General features: G+C 40.5%; 1 protein-coding gene across 1 annotated transcript in view; it reads right to left on the bottom strand.

Moving 5' to 3' along the window:
- The window catches only part of SYT9 (synaptotagmin 9), a 228,709-nt gene that overhangs the window by 5,219 nt on the left and 204,302 nt on the right, over positions 1-19,188 (bottom strand). The gene's annotated exons all lie outside the window — the stretch shown is intronic.

The following is a 19,188-nucleotide window of genomic DNA, read 5'->3' as shown; positions in this document are numbered from 1 at the left end:
TGTGTCAAAGGAAGGACTTGGGGACCCAGGTTTTCCTGATTCAGAGGTTGTGTCTACAGTCACCCCCCAGAATCACAGAATCACAGAATTTGAGAGGTAGAAGATATCTCAGCATCCATCTAGTTCAAATCACACACAGATAAACAATCCCCACTAGAACATACATGACAGTTGCTGCTTATTGATGTTCAAGGAAGGTTATCTCGACTTCTCTAGGCTGCTCCTTTCATGCTTGGACAGCTCTAATTTCAGGGAATTTTCCCTGATCTTTCAAGCCTAAATTTGCCTCTTTACAATTTCTACCCACTGCTTCTGGTTCTGCCCTTTGGGGCCAAAACAAGTACATATCTAATCCCTCCACCACCAATGAACCTTCAAAGAGTTGCAGATCCCTATGGAAACATCCCTGAGGTTTCTCTTTGGCAGGCTAAATATACCCATTTCCTTCAATTGATCCCTATTTCCCATGGATTCAAGGCCCTTAACCATATTGGTTGCTTTCCTCTGGTTGCTCTAACATCAATGTTCTCCTTAGACTGTGTAATCAGAACAAAATGCAATGCAATATTTAAGGATGAGTTCTGATGATGCAAAGTGGGACTCTTCCCTCTGTATTCCTAAAAGTTATAGCCTGCGGCCTCTCCAGTCATTGTTGTCATCATCATTATAATTATTCCTCAATTATGGTGTCTTTTGAGCTAGAAGTTGCTCAGGCCACTTGGCTGCTTATATCTCAGATTATTCTTGCGTTGGTGTATCATAATCTAGCCCCTCCATTCCATCAGTCAATTAATTCAATGATTCTGTGGGTAATGTCTAGCATTTGAATAAATTTCTCTTTGATTAAATTAAAAAGCTACTGGCATGATGACAATTGACCATTCCCCCTATTGCCCCTTAAAATGCTAAAACTTGTTAGTTCAAATGGGTCCAACCCATTTGAGCAGTTTTGTGGGGTGGGATTCCGGTTCCTATACCAAAGGACACTTATGGGGAGGAGGAGAAGATTTATTTTCCTTCCCCTTCTATTGATGGTCATGGAGATGTTTATCAGGGGACAGTTAGGTGGTACAATAGATAGAGCACCAGGCCTGAAATCAGGAAGACTGAATTCAGATTTGGTCTCAGACACTTAATAGCTGTGCATCCTTAGACAAGTCATTTAACCTTGTTTGACTCAGTCTCCTCATCTGTAAAATGAGCTGGAGATGGAGATGGAGATGGCAAACGATTTCAGTTTCAGCCAAGAAAACCCCCAAATGAGTTCATGAAAAATTGAATACAACTGAAATGACTGAACAATGACATCAGATGTCTATCAGTGGACCTACTTGTCCACTAGGAGATGCTCTAGCTGGCAGCTCAAGAGCATTCAAGGTACAAATGAGGGCAGACATGTGGACACAAATAGATGGTGACTAGAGGAAGGTTATAATTTTAAGGCTCTTGACCATGGATTTAAGGGAGAGCTAGACCTGACAATTGAGATTGGAATTAAAAGAGCTCTACAATGAGAGAAAGGATGTTGAGGCCTTGCAATATTATTAATTACATTCATTTCCTTACTATCATGGTACTTTCCATTTAGTGGGAGAGTGCATTTTAGGTTTCTTTTTTTTGGGGGGGGAAGAATGGATTGTTCTGTGCTATGCATCTTAGAGAACTCTGTTGCTTTTAACAAACTATATTTCTTGCTGTTTTATTTATTTATTTATTTTTAATTTTTTTTTCTTGCTGACTGTTAATGGCAAACATTAACAGTGGGAAGGAGTACAGTTTTAGGAGTTTAGAGACCCATAAAATATACTACCACCAGTAAGTATGCCATAGAGAGCACTGCATTAAAAATGCACAAGAGATAGGAGCCAACTAGGTGGCTCAGTGGATGGAGAACCAATCCTAAAGAAGGTTTTGGATTCAAATCTGACCTTGGACATTTCCTACCCTGGGTAAGTAAGTCCCTTAACTTCCATTGTCTAGTCCTTACCATTTTTCTGCCTTGGAACCAATATTTAATTTTGATTCTAAGAATGGAAGGTAAGGATTTTTAAAGGAAAAAAATGAACAAGAGATGAATGATTTCTAGCTGGACATAGTCTTATAGGTCAACTAGTTCAATTCACTTTATAGATGAGAAAACCAAGACCCTATAGTGTTTTAGTATTTCTCTCCCTCCATTCCCACCCAGCTCCTATTCATTTGAATAGAAAACCAAAAAGACTCTTGGGGTTGAGAGAAACCTAGGGGAGTCTCAGATCCAAAAGATCCCTTGGCAGTTTATTGGAAGGGAAGCCTCTAAACTGATGCTTCCTGGCAATCAGACATTAAACTAGAGCTTCAAGTAGTTTCTCACCCGAAGTTAAGAGTTCATTATCTAACAAAGGCAATGCTCTAGGTCAGTGATGGTGAACCTTTTAGAAGGAAGGGTGATGTGAGAACTGTCCTTAGGCGCCTGTAGGGTGTGGGGAGCAGCTTGGCTCTGAGTCCCTCTGGCTTTCTAGTAATGAACTCTGGCAAACTCTATGCTGGGCTGACAGTGTGTGTGCCCACAAAGATGGCTCTGAGTGTCCCCTCTGGCACACGTGCCATAGGTTCACCACCACAGCTCTAGAGGTTAAATGAATTGTCTAAAGTAATACAAATGGTGAGTGAAAAATCTGTGATTCAAGTTTAGGTCACATAACTCAGAGTACAGAACCCTTCTACTGTACTACATTCTCAGAGAGCATATGCATGGGAACTTAGGAGGAAACCAGTATTTTTCTATAATTGAGGAAGGAGCAGCAATGGCTTGCCACCCTTGAGAATGATGCCTTTAGGAAGCTGTCCTCATGAGGATTTGCTTGGCAATCTTTGTAGGGAATTTCACCATTTGGTCCAGATATATTCTTTTAGGTCAACTTGGGCATATGATACAAGGAAAGTGTTGTCTCTCTTGGAGAGCTAGGTGGTGCAGTAGATAGAGTACTAGGCTTGGAGTCAATAAGACTCTTTTTCCTGAGTTCAAATCTGGGCTTAAACACTTACTCAGTGGTGACCCTGTTCAACTGAGTTTCCTCATCTGTAAAATGAACTAGAGAAAGAAATAGCAAACCATTCCAGTATCTTTGCCAAGAAACCTCCAAATTGGGGACACAAAGGGACAGACACAACTGAAATGACTGAATAACAACAGCATCTTCTTATACTTAAACCTAGTATTCCTAATCCAAGGCTCTAAAAGAACTTTTAAATGTCTTCACCCTATTTTCCTCAATATATCCATATTTAGGTAGAGAGAAGAGGGCACAGAGAAGAAAGAGGCTTGTTCTCCTTGGCAGGGGGCACTCCCTCCCTTTCCTTCCTCCATGACAGATTTCATCATCACAAGTGGAACTGAGATCAGCCAGGGCATATTTCTATAACTACAAAGGGCAAATTTAAAGTTTTTCTGAATTGTTAGCTCTACATTTCCTTTCCATTAGCTCATAAAATAGACTTGAGTATTCCTTTACATTTAAAAGAAAAATGTTGTCAATTCTCAAGTCCCGCCTCTTCCAGCAAGCTTTCACCAGTTGTTCCAGGCAGCACTCACATTTTCCTCTGCAACTCTCAGGCACTTACTGTAGTTCGTGCCACTTACTGGATACTCAGCCTATGAAACCCTTTTTGAAACTTATCTTCTTAAGTCCATGTCTTTCTCCTGCGTGCTTTTAGGCATGTATTAGTGCTGGTCTTCGTGGCTAGACTGCAAGCTTTGTGCTCTAGAGCAGGAATGAGGATGTCCTATATACCTTTGTATCCTCTGTAGCACCCAGTATAGTCTTGACCATATTCGGTACCCATAGGATATTTGCTCATCAGCTGACTGACTAAATGCAAACTGCTCCCATGTCTTCTATCAGAAAGATAGAAATGTCAGAGTCAGGACCTACATCTTTCTTTCTGCTTTTGGCTCAAGGCAGGCCTATTGGCTTAATCAAGTGCTTTTTTGCTCCCTTTGAAACCTGCCTTCCTCATGCTTAGGCTGAGAATTGATTCTACCAGCAAGCCATATGACTCTGTTGTGACAAATAACAGATACCAGTGGATATGTGTTGCTATAGATACTCCTACTGAGAAGCCTCCAGGAGGAAGCATTCTGGTGTTGGGGAAGCCGATGTGCTCTCTCATAGCAAAAGCAAAAAGAAGGGAAGCTTCCTTTAGAACACAGCTTAGGGGTCGCCTCCTACACAAGGTCTTTTCTGATCTTGCCAGTTACTAGTGTTCTCTCCCAATTGAAAGTGTTGTTTTTGTTCAATCATTTTTCATCGTGTCTGATACCTCTTCGTGATTACATTTGGGGTTTTCTTGGCAGAGAGATCAGAGTGGTTTGTCTTTCCTTCCCTGGCTCATCCTACAGATAAGGAAACTGAGGCAAACAGAGTTTAAGTACTCTGTATTTCTTTAAACCCTTACCTTCCATCCTAGAATGAATACTGTATATTGATTCCAAGGCAGAAGAGCAGTAAGGGCTAGGCAATGTGGGTCAAGTGATTTGCCCAGGGTCACCCAGCTAGGAAGTGTCTGAGGCCAGATTTGAACCCAGGACCTCCCATTTCTAGGCCTGGCTGTCGATCCACCTACCCACATAGGCACCTTCCCCATTAACATGCATATTTATGGGATTCTTGCAAAATGCATGCATTGGATGAGAAAATCTAGGTCACATAGCTAGAAAGTATCTGGGACCAAATCTGAACCCAGGTCTGGTTCTTAATCCACTGAAATACCTAGCTGTGCCCCCCCCCCCACTCCATATTTATTTCCACATTTTACATTTTACCAATAGAAAATCCCTTGAAGGCAGGGATTTTCATCTTTGCCTGCTTTTAGCATGGTATCTTCCACCTGTTGGGTGCTTAATTAATAATATTTGTTCAATTGAATAGATGAGTAAATCAGTGAATCAACATTTTTTTACTGTGTGCCTTGGCATCATGTGGGTCTGGAGATTTAAAAAATCATTTGCAATAGTTTTTGCCCTCGAGGATCTTATGTTCTGTTCTATATGATGCTGTTGCCCAGACTATCTGTCTTAAGCAGCCCATCTCTACTGTGTTCTCAGGACTGGATTAGGCTCTCTCAATGAATAGAAAAATAAAGGGAAATCTGGTCCTTTCCTATGAAGGATTTACTGTGTATTCCCCCCTAGGAGAGAGATCTAACCAATAAGATATGTTACATGGAACTGTTGACTGAATTCTACTGAAGAGGCTTGAGTGGAAATTTACCTTATTAGAAGGCACACCTTGAAATCACATACAGAAAGACATCTAAATAGGCACAAAATGCAGGTTAGGTTGAGTAGCATGTCCCTTCAAAGCCCATATTTGATGAGTCCATGGATAATTGTATAACCTGGTCCTTGCCAACTCATATAACAAATAAAAGCAGAATAAATAAATATCTCCCCAAGCATTAGGGCCCTGTGGAGATAGAAGCTCCCTTGCCATTTTCACGAGTCTTATTTGATGACCAAGATTATGAGCTGCTGTTAGCTTGCAATTTACTTCCACTAAAATGTGGATGTGGATAGTGCCCAGGTTTTGCCAACACTTAGAAAAAGCACATTATCCCCTGGGCACTTGATTTGGAGTCCCCTTCTCTGTTGAAGCCACAATGGGACTAAAACCACTGGCAATAGAGGCCCTTCAACCATATTGGGTCCTGATGGGTAAGCATGGCAAATGCTTCATCCTGGGCATAACGTGATCTTGCCCATTTGGGGCCATACTGGAGAATGTGCCATTGTTGTTGAGTGGTGTAATATTCTTCCCCCCTCCATTTCCATTTCCCAATGATTTGTGAATTCAGTTCTCAGGATCTGAGAGATTGCAGGGTGGTAGTGTAGCTCCTGAAAAAGACTCTTCATAAATCAGAGAGCTAAAGACAAGAGAAGATGGAGTTGAAGTCCATGGTATGAGTGATAGGTCAAAGGAGTTACAGATGGAGCCAAAGAAAAAACTCGAGGTAGTCATAGTGGGGAATAGCTATGTCCACCAAAGCCCTGATGTCTATTAAGACCACTTTAATCCACATTTCCTACCTTGGAATGGGCTGACCTCACAGATTCACTTAGGTATAACTCCACGAAAGCAGTTTGGGACCTTCTCTGACACTTGACATTTGAGAGACTTGCCTAGGGTCACATGGCAAGTATGAGTCAGAGATGGGACAGGAACCCAAGACTCCCTGACTTTGAGGCTGCCATGCTGGGGTAATAATAGCATGGACCTCACATAGTCGCTCTTAGGATTGAATGAGATAATGCAAAATATATTGCAAATCTTAGATTCCCAATAGCTATTATTATTATTTGAAGGAGATTTAAACTCAGCAGAAGATAGTATTGTGACCCCCCTCCCCTCTACTTAATGGGGCAAGAAAGCTACAGTTCAGAGGAAATAAGCTTGGAATCGGCAAACCACCTTCATGCTCTGGAATTAGTGGATACCTTCCATTGACAGATGGTATCCTACTGAGCCCAGCCTCCAAAGGCCTGAGCAGCTTTCTTCAGGGGAGGAAGGGTAATTACCACTAAATAAGGGACCATGAAAAATGCTCTAAATAGCAATGGATAGTTCTTTAGCAGCAACTAATGTACAGGCATCCGGAAGGTAAGTGAGGAAGTATCCCTGGAGGACAGGGGAGGAGTAAGGATATTGAGGCTGGAGCCTTGCATGGGGCTAAATATAAAAATGGGCAAGAACCCACAAAGTGCCTGTGAATTATGCTGAACTCTGAACTGAGCCCCAAACCTCCCTGCTCTTCCTGTAGCAAACTCTTCTATCTGACTCCCAGACTTTCTTCTCTTATTCCTTGAACTCAGCTCCTGATTCATGCTTCTGACCTGGGCCCCACCTTCTTCTTCCTACTGATTTCTTGCTCTGTTTTGGACTAATCAGAGTCCTTCCAATGGGGAACCTTTCAGTAGTAGTCTTTCTCAGTTCTTTATCTACAGAAACCTTTGTCAATGAAGTGGACAATTGGCAGTCTCCATCCTTGGTCCCACCTAGGAGTGGAATTGTGAGAAACTGGCCAGCATGTTAGCCAATAATTGGTTAGCTTTTCCAGGATTCTGAGTGGAGGGTGTGAGCCATTTGGACTGACACTTGTACCGTTTGTCCCACTCTAAGCATGGTGTAGTGAATGGATAGAATATTGGCTCTGGGAATCAGGATCTTCAGTTCAGACGTTTACTATCCATGTAACTGTGGGAAGCTAACTGTGGGGAAGCTAGGTGGCACAGTAAGTGGATAGAGCTCCAGGACTTAAGTCAGGAAGACTCATTGTCCTATGTTCAAATCTGACCTCACACTTATTAACTATGTGACCCTGGGAAAGACACTTAACTCTTTTTGTCCCAGTTTCCACATCTATAAAATGAGCTAGAGAAGGAAATGGAGAACCATTCTATAATCTTTGCCAAGAAAACCACAAATAGTGTTGTGAAGAGTTGGACAACTAAACAATGACCCTCTCAGGTTCCTTCCAGTTATGGAGCTATGATCCTATGATCTTTATACACTCTGATCTTCTAGAGAAACATCCCTTTCTCCAGTGACAGAATACAGCTTTCTGAATCATTGAATCATATACACGAGGCCATCTTAGTCAATGCAAAGCATTAGAACAGGATATTGTCTAAAACAGGATGGGAATTCATCACCACTATCATCATCATTATCTTGCCGCTTATTTCTCACTTGAATTAGTCTGTTTTTGAAAATGATGCTAACCATGAAGCTGTAGGATGAAGGGAAAGAAGCAGCAGGAACAAAACCAATGAAGGAAATAACTGAAGAATTAAAGTAATGAAGAAACTGGGAATTTAAGGCTCCAGAAAACAGCAGGAGGGGCTATGAAAGAGGCTGGCCCAAGTTCCTTGTAGGTGCTGGTTTCTTCATAAGGCAATTCTGATTTTTCTCTCTTGAGCACCACATAGCCCAAAAGGGCTGCATTATTGTTGGCACAGAGGGGTACATATTGGCAATTACCAATGCATTTGTGTCCATGAACTGACTCTGTATCCTAGGAACAAGCATGAGCATTGAATAACACAGATGTGTACTCTTGGAAACCAACTGACTGCTTGAGACAAAGGGGTTTGAGAAATCAGATACTCTGTGTGTGTGCTTGTGTGCGTGCATGTGTGTGTGTGTGTGTAAAGAAGTGTTCCTTTCTAGGTTTCTAGGGGATGGACAGAAGATATGGTTCAGAAAGAAACTGAGTTCCCAGGAATCTTGAGGCAGAATGGCTTGGAGATGGAAGCAGAGGACCAGATAACACCCAGAGTTAGGCAGACTAGGCTTAGTGGGATTAACTTCAGATACCCAGGTCAGCCGAAAAGCAAAGTCAGATAATTTGGGCCACCATCTACCAACTGGCAACCAAATAATCAGGCAAGTACTTTCCAAAAGGTCAGCTAGATAGTCAAGAGGCCAGTGGCTACAGGAAATCTTCTAGCATCAGAGCCCAGGGGCCCAAGGTATTTTGGATGCCTTATCTCTCCTGAGGTTCAGGCTCAAGTGAGAGCCAGATACTTAAAAGGTAACTAGATGAAGGCACTTAGGATAGAGTCAGGCTTGTTTTCAAACCGAGCCTCATACACTTCCTAACTGTGTGATTCTGGGCAAGTCACTTAACCTCAATTGCCTAGCCCTTACCACTCTTTTGCCTTGGAAAAGTTACCTAGTATTGACTTTGGGACAAAAGGTATGGGTGTAAAAAAAAATAAAAAAGGTAACTAGATCCAGGGAGAGACCAATTGTCTAAAAACCAAGGTTTTTCTGATCTTTACCATAGACAATTTAATTTTCACCTGTTATATTTGTGTTGATTCTATCTCTCCAACAAGATCATACATGTAAGGTTAGAGATAGCCATGTTTCCCTATGTCTCTTGTCTTTTTCCTCCTATTTTGTACACCAAGGTTCTAAGCATCTTGGGGAAGGTCTTCTCTCCCAAGGGAACTTCAGTCAGGCTTAGAAATGCAATAATTTATGATGGGCTTGATATATACCACTTAATTTTTCTAGGGATGCTGATACAGTAGCACGTACTACTTAGGTAAGACTACCTAAGAGAGAGGTTTTTGGGTTGAGCTGAGTGTTTCTGGGACAGCCTTTGATTTGCTAAGAAGCAGTCATTGCCATGTCCCCAAGCCACAGAATCAGAACCAGCAGAATTGGATATACACAACGGTTGGGATTTTCAAAGCATCCCTTATCCCTATAATGTGCCTTACTGATTCCAGTGGGATAATTGTAATAGAACAATTCCCTAATTATTACCCAGGTATCATCACTTTCATTGGTAAGTAAAGTTGCTGGTCCATGAATCAGCCTCCCCCAGGCATTTTATGCATTTGTCTCTTGTCATAAGATGTCTACCACCCCTCGCTGTGGTGCGCCTCCGAGGCAGAAACTCAGCATGTACCAGCTGAATGGTGAGATACAGATGAGACAATGTGGATCAGCTCTGGTTACCCACCAGCAGCTTGACAGGCTGTTAAAAATATTTCCTCCCTGATCAGCTGCAGCATCCATGAGTGTTGCTCACCTGACCTCAGTGCTCCCTCTGTGGTACCCAAGGTCCAGCAAATGAAATGATGGTTTCCAAAGTAAGTTTGAGGCAAAAGTAGAAAAGTAGCTTCCACTGTCCCCATTCTTTCCAGTAATCCTTAGGCTCTTTCCTCTTCTGTTTCAAGAGAACGATTTATTCCCTTATCTAAAAACAGGCTAAACTAAAGGCGAGAGGAGGCTTTGTCACTAGGGAATATGCTTTTGTTTGCAGTTCTCAAAGAAATGTCCCAACAGGATGTCTGGATCAAGTCAGCGGTGAAATCTTTTAACATTGAGTGCCTTTTGGGGAAAGTAAACATCATGGATGTTAAGTTTCAGGGAACCTTGATGTACTTGGTCCGTTTTTGGAGCGCATCCATTGGGTGACCATTGTGCCTCCTGTATCAGTAAAGCCAAGAGTGTCATCCAATAAGGAAACACAGATAGTTCCTGGTTCACATTTTTGGAAATCTAACATACGAGAGAGGCAGCATGGTATAGTAAACAAAGAATCTGCCTTGGAGTCAGGAAAACCCATGTAAGTTCTACTTCTGGCACAAATCATCTGTGTGACTGTGGACGAGTCACTTAACTTCTGATTGTATCAGAACATTATTATTCCTTATCCTTATATTATATATCATATTATGTATATAATATACAGATTATATATCATATTATGTATATAATATGCATATTATATATTATTATAACATGTTATTCCTTTTCCATAAAAATACAGCTTTATATATTATTATAACATGTTATTCCTTATCCATAAAAATACAGCTAGGTGGCCTAATGAATGGAGTGCTGGATCTGAAATCAGGAAGTTCTGAATTCAAATGACCCAGGGCAAGCCATTTGAACTCTGTTTGTCTCAGTTTCCTCACCTGTGAAAATGGGGATAATATAGCTCCTCCTAGGGCTACTGTGAGGACTAAATGGGATAAAATTCTAAAGCACTTTTTAAAATTTAAAGTCCTATATAAATACTAATTATCATTATTAACAATTACTTAATTTCTCACACAAGCGACACTTTAAGAATCTACATTGAAGAATTGCTCATCTGAATCACTGGATGTCCTATGGATAGCTTCAAACTCAACATGCCCCAAACCGAACACAATATCTTTCCTCTAATCCTATCACTTCTTCTAAACTTTCCTATTATTGTCAAGGATATTATTATCCTCCCATTTTCTATGGCTCATAACTTAAATGACGTTCTTGATTTCTTTTTCTTTTTTTTAAAACCTTACATTCCATCTTAGAATCAATACTGTGTGTTGGTTCCAAGGCAGAAGTGATAAGGACTGTGCATTAGAGGTTAAGTGACTTGTCCAGGGTCACACAGCTAAGAAGTGTCTGAGGTCAGATTTGGACTTAGGATCTTCTGTCTGTAGAGCTAGCTCTCAATCCATCTGGCCATGTCAGCACCCCCACCCCATCCTTGACTTCTTACTGTCATCTATTTCCAAGGTCTAACAACTTCATCTTCATAACATTTCTCAAATATGCCCCCTCCTCTCTATTTTGGCTACCATGCTGGTACAGGCAGGCCCCCATACCTAGATAATTGCAATAGCTCTCTGATGGGTCTACTTGCTTTACGTCTTTCCCTGCTCCAACCCATCATCTACTCAATTGTCAGAGACTGATATAAAGCACAAGTTGGAGCATGTCACCTCTACCTGCTATTCAGTCAATTCTGGTAGCTTCATTATTGCCTCCAAGATCAAACATGAAATTCTCTGGCAGTCAAAGTTCTTTATAACCTTCTCTCCTTCCAGGCTTCTTGTACTCCTCCCCTTCCCCTACTCCCCCATAATCTGCAATCCAGGGAAATTGGCCTCCTTATTGGACTCCAGGATGTTCACTGGCTGTCTCCCTTGGCTGGAATGCTCTTGCTCTTTATCTCAATTGCTTGGCTTTCTGGGCTCCCTTTAAGTCCTAGATTAAATCTCTCCCTCTTTAGGAAACCTTTCCCAAATTCGCCTTAATTCTAGTGCCCTTCCCCTTAATGACTAATCCTAATTTAACTATTGTGTAGCTTAATTTTACATCATTTGCACGACATCTTCCCTATTAGAGCAGGAACTGCTTCTTTTTAACTTTTTTTTTTTGGTGTCTTCTATGTTTGGTACAGTGTCTGGCACATTTTATTATTATTTAGCTGTTTAGTTGTCTTACTCTTCATGACTTTATTGGGATTTTCTTGGCAAAGAAACTGAACTACTTTGCTATTTTCTTCTCCAGCTCATTTTACAGATGAGGAAAATGAGGCAAACAAGATTAAGTGACTTATCCAGGGTTACACAGAGAGTAAGCATCTGAGGCCATATTTAAACTCAGGAGGATGAGTCTTCCTGACTTCAGGTCAAGTACTCTATCCACTGCACCACCTAGCTGTCCTGTACCTGGTACAATAGATGCTTAATAAATGTTTATTGACTGATAATCAGTGGAAGTATTTTCTACAATAGGTTTTCTCTGAACCATTGAAATCACAGTTCTAGATGAAAGTAAAAATAGAAAACATTAACATATGGAGGAGTGGAAGTATGAAAAGAAGGAAGAGAGAAAGACAGAAAGAAAGAGAAAGAGAAAAATGCACAAAAATTCAGAAGATTTGGTTCTACCTGGCCTATTGGGTCAGATCCTGGTCTGTCCGTATTGGCTCTATGGGGCTCCCTCCTCTTACCTGAGTCACTGTGGGAGAGGGGCCAGGCATGATGGATACAGTAGGACAACAACAACAATAAGAAGATAAGAAGTTCTTCAGGATTTTCAGGCTTGCAAGGAGATAGCATACAACATCAGGGCAGATGGAGGACACCATCAGAGAAAAGCAGTACATTATAAATGAAGCCAGGAATGTTTGCTTAGTTCTGAATGCATAGGGCTTTTATTTCCCCATAAAAACAATGTATAGATGAATGCACAACCAGAATTGAAATGGGGTTGCATTATCAGATTTCATATCCAAGGCTAATTCACCTGCTTTGATGGCCTCACTCCCCTACAAAGCTGTGGACTTCAAACTTAGGACAAGCAAAGGGAATTTTCCAGACCATTGTACCTCAAGTCTCATGATGAATTTTCTTAATTGAAGAAATAGGTTCTCTTCATGAACTGTGAGCCAAACAGGACCTGAGCACATCCTAGATGATTAATCTTTTCTCCTTGACTTAAGCCTAGCCAGAGGTAGGAAGGACAAAGACCTTAGAGTCTGCAATAACTTCTCTTAAACACTCAAAGATTTGGGTCCCTAATCTCATAACTAATTTCTATGTTCTTGAATTTGTCAGTGCCAGTGCCTTGCTCGTAGACAGGAAGATGCTAATCCCCAAAGATGGTCCCAATCATGATCTTAGCAAATAAAATCTTGAAGTCTGAATATACCTGGAATTGGATTTATTTAAATTAAATGTAAAATTAATTGTTTTTTTGGGGGGTGAATAATGTAGCAGCTTTTCTGGGAAGTTCTTAAATTACTATGAAAATCAGATACTAGCTTCAGACTTATAAACCTCTGTGGGCTTTGTTTCATATTTAAGTTATGGATATGTTTAAAATAAGATCTTTTCTGTGTTAGTCATTCTACTGATATCTACTGATATTTTTGGTTCTTTTGATTGTACAATCAGTAAAAGTAATCACTATTTCTAATTGTCAACAAAATTGGAATCTCACAAGCAGAAACATATGTTTTATAAACTGCAAGACTAGGATGATTTTTAAAATCATGTACAAATAGGAAAAAGAAAAATCTATATCAAAAGGAGAAGAAACTCTGCCTTTGTGATAAGCCAAGGGAAAACTCTACTGAACGTCACTGTATATTAGTGTTGTCTTTCATGTTCAAAGATCAAAATCTACAATAAAAATTATTCATGAAAAAAGCTAGGAGACAATCAAATAGTGAAATTATGTAAATATAGTATAAATGTGAATATCCACTTTGAAAATAAACTCTTGATCCTTTTGATAAAGGATGACAGTTCCCTTGTCTGAAGTAGTATCAGTTGTTAGACTTGGGTTGGCTTTACAAAGTCCATTTTTGCCTTTTTGCTCTCCCTCATCTCCATACACTGTCAAGAACAGTAAGGAGCACAAACACCAAGTACAGATAATGTCTAAATACCTCATTCACAACACCCTTAACACTTCCCCCATATTTGGCTTTACCATTAAATGTTATTATTGGCACAATGGATATAACCAATTTGGCATATGTAATTAAAGGATATCTTGTTCTATTCTTTTGTTCTACTATCCTTTCCTCCCATAGCAACAGATTTCTAGCTTTCAAGAGAATCAGTAAATAATTGGATGTGAATGTCATTCCAGACATCCAGCCCTCCACTGTAAGACTGGAGAATACCTTGGGAATTTTGTTGACAATTTCTGGTATGATAAGTAGAAATTTTTATTTGAAAGAGTCATATTTCCCATTTACAATGCCTTTTCCAACAGTGTCAGCTAGGAGCTCTGACAGTGTAGGGGAGTGAAGTGTGCACTTTATTTATAGTAGGTTGATTATTTTTCATTTTGTTGATAGCTTGCCCACCTTATCTATCATTTCTCCAGTGATAGATTTTTGTCTCTGGCCATATTAACTTCTGTTTCCACTGGTTTCCAAGAAAAGTTTTATTTATGTTGGGGCTTCTTGCCTTTTTATTGTGATTCTTTGTTAGCTCAATCAGATGCCTTTGTCTGGAAATTGGCAAGTTACAGCAAAAGACCCCAATGCAAACAGAAGTTACCATACTTGTTATCTGTCAAAGGATCTCAGGCAGAATTTAATTACCAACTACTTGTATTTCTTCCTATATTTTCTCTCTTGTTCTCACTGATAGCTTTAGATATTACATCTTTTATCATTGTATATTTAGAAGCAGTTAAGTGAGTTAGTCATCTTAGAGATAGGAGATGTCGTGTCCAAGGGGCTGTTTAACATGCCCTGTTAGTTCACTAGGCTGGAGGTGCTATGGAGGTGAGTTTTTGCCTGCTGATGGTAAATAGAACGATCTTCAAAGTTTGAGATCTTGTTTCTCAGAAGTAAAGTAAGAAGGTATACCACAGAGCACAAAATTCTCTTTGATAAGCAAGGGAGAGGCTTTGATAGCATAGGGGAGGAAATTAATCATTTTGATTACCACCACTAGGATTACATTGAACCTCTGGGATGGAAACTGGTTCATGATGGCTTCTAGTGTCACTGCTCCCCAGGGGTGAATGGTGGTTGAGAAATTTTAAGAAATTTTCTGGTTTTCCCTGGGATTTTTGGTCTGGAAGTCTACTTTATAGGACTGAGCACACTGACCCACATAATGAAATTCTGGGGATGAAGTAGAAGTCACACCCTGCATAACTGAGGAAATATTATAGATCTTTTGTCAATATAGGAATATGAACTATATATTTCTGAGTCTTCAACCATGCTTATCTGGTCATACTCCTGGGGAGCAGGGTAGCGGGGAGTTGCTCTTTGGAACCAAGCCAGGAGATCTTGACTTTAGGCTCATAGTTTTCACTCCTCACTCTTTTCTATTTTTAAGAATTAGTTAATTTCATCTTTAAGCATTGAATCTATTAATTCTAAAATAATTCTTTGCTTCCTAAACAATCTTGACCCTCTGGATTCTTATCTGTTGAACTATATCCCTAATTATTTGTTGCCTCTCCTTTTCTCTTGCCACTACTGTAGATGGATGTCTGCCTTTGGAATTGGCTCCCTATTCCCTTCTTTATCCTTGACCTCCATATATTCCATAGCCCAAGGATGGTATTTCTATTATTTGTTTGTATGGGAAAATTAAGCTCCCAAATTAAAAAAAAAATATCAGAGCAAGGCAACTAGAAGTTAAAATGGAAGAAAATTACCTAATCTCAGACTGGATGGCTCTTAATTATTAGAGTTCTCACTCTAGGTCCAGTTTCCCAAGATTATCTTGTAGGAGATTGGGATGCTAGGAGTTGAGAGTGAAATCCATGTTACTGTTTCCTTAAGAAGGTTCTCTCTACATATTTCCTTGTTTGTGGGAGTCAAGGGGAAGAGGAACCACTCATTACAAATCTCTAGGGGGCAGGATGGACTATAGTTATATGGAAAAAGGTGGTGGAAGTGAAATCCATAGATGCGATTGGGGTAAGCTGTAAATGACCTCATGGGAAAGGATGGAGAGAGCTGGGAAGGAGCAGGGAAGACAGAGGTGGGGTGGAACATGGCTGTGCTTTGGTTTGTATATCCTTCCACTGTATGGTCATTGTGCATGGCTTCTTATCTTGGTCATGGTGGTTGCTTGGCCCCTCAAAAACTGTCCTATAAGCTGTTGAGTACGAGGCAAACAACGGTTAGATTCTATCTCTTGTGGCTTATTTGATGGATGACACATGAGGGATTTAGCTTCATGTTCCTCAAGGAGGTTCTGGGTGGAGGGATGGACCTGTGAGGATTGTGATCCATCTAATGTAGGCATTGTTGACCGTTCCTCTTATATAGGCTGCTCTATAGAGGTCATATATCTGCCCAGTATTGGAGAGAAGCTGAGGAAATCCATGTTTCTTCTTTGGCCAGAGCTAGCGCATCTTTAGAATCAATCAGTTTATTAATTAAGAAGCATTTGCCATGGACCTGCTATACTCTAAACCCTGTGCCAGGTCCTGGGAATAATTGGCTAAAAAATGAAATACTATTTGACTTTAAGGGGTTTATATTCTACCAGGACAAGCAACATATATGCATATATATATATTTATATATAAGTATATACAAAATATGCACTTTATAAACATGAAGGGGGCAGGTAGTACAATGGATAGAGCACTAAGTCTGGAGTCAGGAGGACTTGGCTTTAAATCTGACCTCAGACACTTCCTACCTGTGTGACCTTGGGCGTGCCATTTAACCCTGATTGATTAGCCATCACTGCTCTTCTGTCTTAGAATTGATATTAAAAATGATTATAAAAATAAATATGAGGTTAATTTTTGGAAGGTAGAGTAGGCTCTGGATGGAGAAACATTAGTGCCTAGTGGGAAATCTGGAGGGTACTCATGTAGGACCTGACTTTCCGATGTTGAGAAAAAAATCAAGATTATTTTTCTTTCCCTTGGGGAAAAGGATGGAAGAAGGCAATGGAGATGGTATTGTCAAAAGACTGAGAAACTACAGGGCTGGGAGGAAGACAGAAAGGAATGTTTATTTCTATTTCCATGAGAAGATCATTCCCAAAGTTCACATCCTCATGGAGGCAGCTATGCAAGGGATTAATTTTAATTTGAGAAAGAGAAAGGGTTGGGTGGGTGGGGGGAGAGACAGAGACAGAGAAAGAGATAACATTTGGAAGGGACCAAGAAATAATTGGATTTTGAGAGTTGTGGCAAAAGGTCCCAGTATCATAGATTTTGAATTGGAAGGTACTATAAAGGTCATCTAGTCCAACCCCTGCATTGTATTCATGAGCTAATTGAGATCCAGGGAAGTTAAATGACTCACCCAAGGTAACACAAGCCATAAAGGATAGAAGTAAGATTTAGACCCCTGTCCTCTGACTCTATTGCTCTTTCCCTTGTGCCACACTGCCTTTTATGACATAAGTCTTTGTGTAAAGAACTTGAAATACTCACTCTCTGTCCCAGAGGACTGTAGTTGAGAAAGGATCTTGGCAGATCTTAAAGCCCTGTGACAAGTGCCAGTTGTCATTAATAAAGCATGACAGATGAGTCTGTGCATTATTGCAAATGAAAGGATGAAATGATGGCTGAGGGGGAGACTGGGAGGCAAGACTGTGGTTTGTGGATCTCCTATTACATGGTCATCATGGTGCATGGGTGTGTACACTCCAGTGTTTTTTTTTTTGTCTTGGCAGGGATTATGGCCTTGTTCTAGTTGCCTCACAAAGCATATACAAATGTGGAGGAAGCGATGATGGCAGCTCTGAAGTTAGATTCTGTCTTGTATAGCAAAGAGATACAATATAGTTCCCTCATCTATAAAATGAGGGCATCAGACTAGATGACCTCTACGGTCCCTTCCAGCTAAAAATCTATGAGCTATAAGAAAACTAGCTATTGAGCAGCAAGAGTGAATCATGCACCAAACTAGGCTAGAGTATGGTTTGACCACCCCACATCAGGCAGTTTCCTTCCAGAATCAGTTGTAAAATTTTGTTTGGTTGACTCTTCATAACCTGGACCTCTCCTACCTTTTCAGTCTACTTTAAACTTACTTCCATACTTTAAAAAAGCCCTTTGTCTTCCATCTTAGAATTAATACTGTGTTCTGGTTCAAAGGCAGAAGAGCAGTAAGGGCTAGGCAATAGGGGTTAAGGGGCTTGCCCAGGGTCACACACCTAGGAAGTGTCTGAGACCAGATCTGAACCCAGATCTTCTTGATTCCAGGCCTGGACTACTACCCACCGAGCTGCCCAGCTGCCCCTTTTCATAGTTTTTTTGTATGTTGTCTCCCCATTACACTGTGAGCTCTTGGAGATCATGGAATTTTTATGGTCTGTTTTTTGGATCCTTGGTGCTTGGCACAGAGTGGTTGCTTAATAAATGTATGCAGACTTAAGAAATGATAATCAAATTTATTTTTGGGGTTAGCATTATTTATATTTGGTATTTAATATATAACCATCTCTATATATTCTGGAGGATGATATGAATTAGACTGGATAGCCACTGAGATTGTTTCCAATTGGAAAGTCTGTGATTCTCTGATAGGAATCTTGGTTTACTTAGGCTAGTCTCTGGTTCCAAATAGTTGCCTGGGATGGAGCAAGGTCATTCTAGGCAATGGTAGTTTGGCCCATGGGTCTTTAGTTTTCTCGTGGCTCATATTTTAGCTTGAAGAAACTTGAGAAGATATATTATTCAATCCCTCTATTTTTCAAATGAGGAAACCAAGGCCCAGAAAGATTAAGTATCTTGGCCAAGGTCACACAGATGGTACATGTCAGAGCCAGAATACGAACCTAAATCTTCTGACTACAAATTTGGCAGGCTCCAGTGAACCTCCAAGTTGGAGAGGTTGTTGGGTATTGATGACAGAGGAAGGGTCTGTCTCAGGCAGAGGTGTCATTTTCTGTCTCATGATAATTTTGGGATTTCCCTCCCTTGGGTGTACTGGATTTGGCTCATTTGCCCATTTCACAATACCAGGCTCACTCTCAATCTGTCAGGAAGCTCCTTAATTGCTGGTGGGAAACTAGTTTTCTTGGGAACAATATGTGTGAATCTTTTTATATGGAGATGTGTGAAGCAAATTGAAAGTGTTGCAAATTATCCCAAAAGAGGCTGGCATTTTTTTTTTTGCATGCTGCTATTTGAAGATGTGCCATCAAGTGGCATGAACCACATGAGTGAACTGCAGACAGCACTGATGTGCCCTGTTCAGACTCTCTCAGAGCTTTTAGTTCCAAGGCAGTGAGTGTCCTGAGCCCATATAGAGCTCAGTTATGTCAGCTGGTGATGAGTAGGAGACAGCTCTGGGCTAATTTGTGGATCCTCTCAAAATCCTCACTCACACCTTCTGGATTTCTTTCCTGAATTAATTTTACAGCATAATGGGCTCTCAGAGTTGGAAGGGACC

The sequence above is a fragment of the Monodelphis domestica genome, chromosome 6 (assembly GCF_027887165.1).
Source record: "Monodelphis domestica isolate mMonDom1 chromosome 6, mMonDom1.pri, whole genome shotgun sequence".
Lineage (NCBI taxonomy): Eukaryota > Metazoa > Chordata > Mammalia > Didelphimorphia > Didelphidae > Monodelphis > Monodelphis domestica.
Note: the sequence above shows the minus strand (reverse complement) of the source record. Positions and strands in the feature narration are given on the sequence as shown.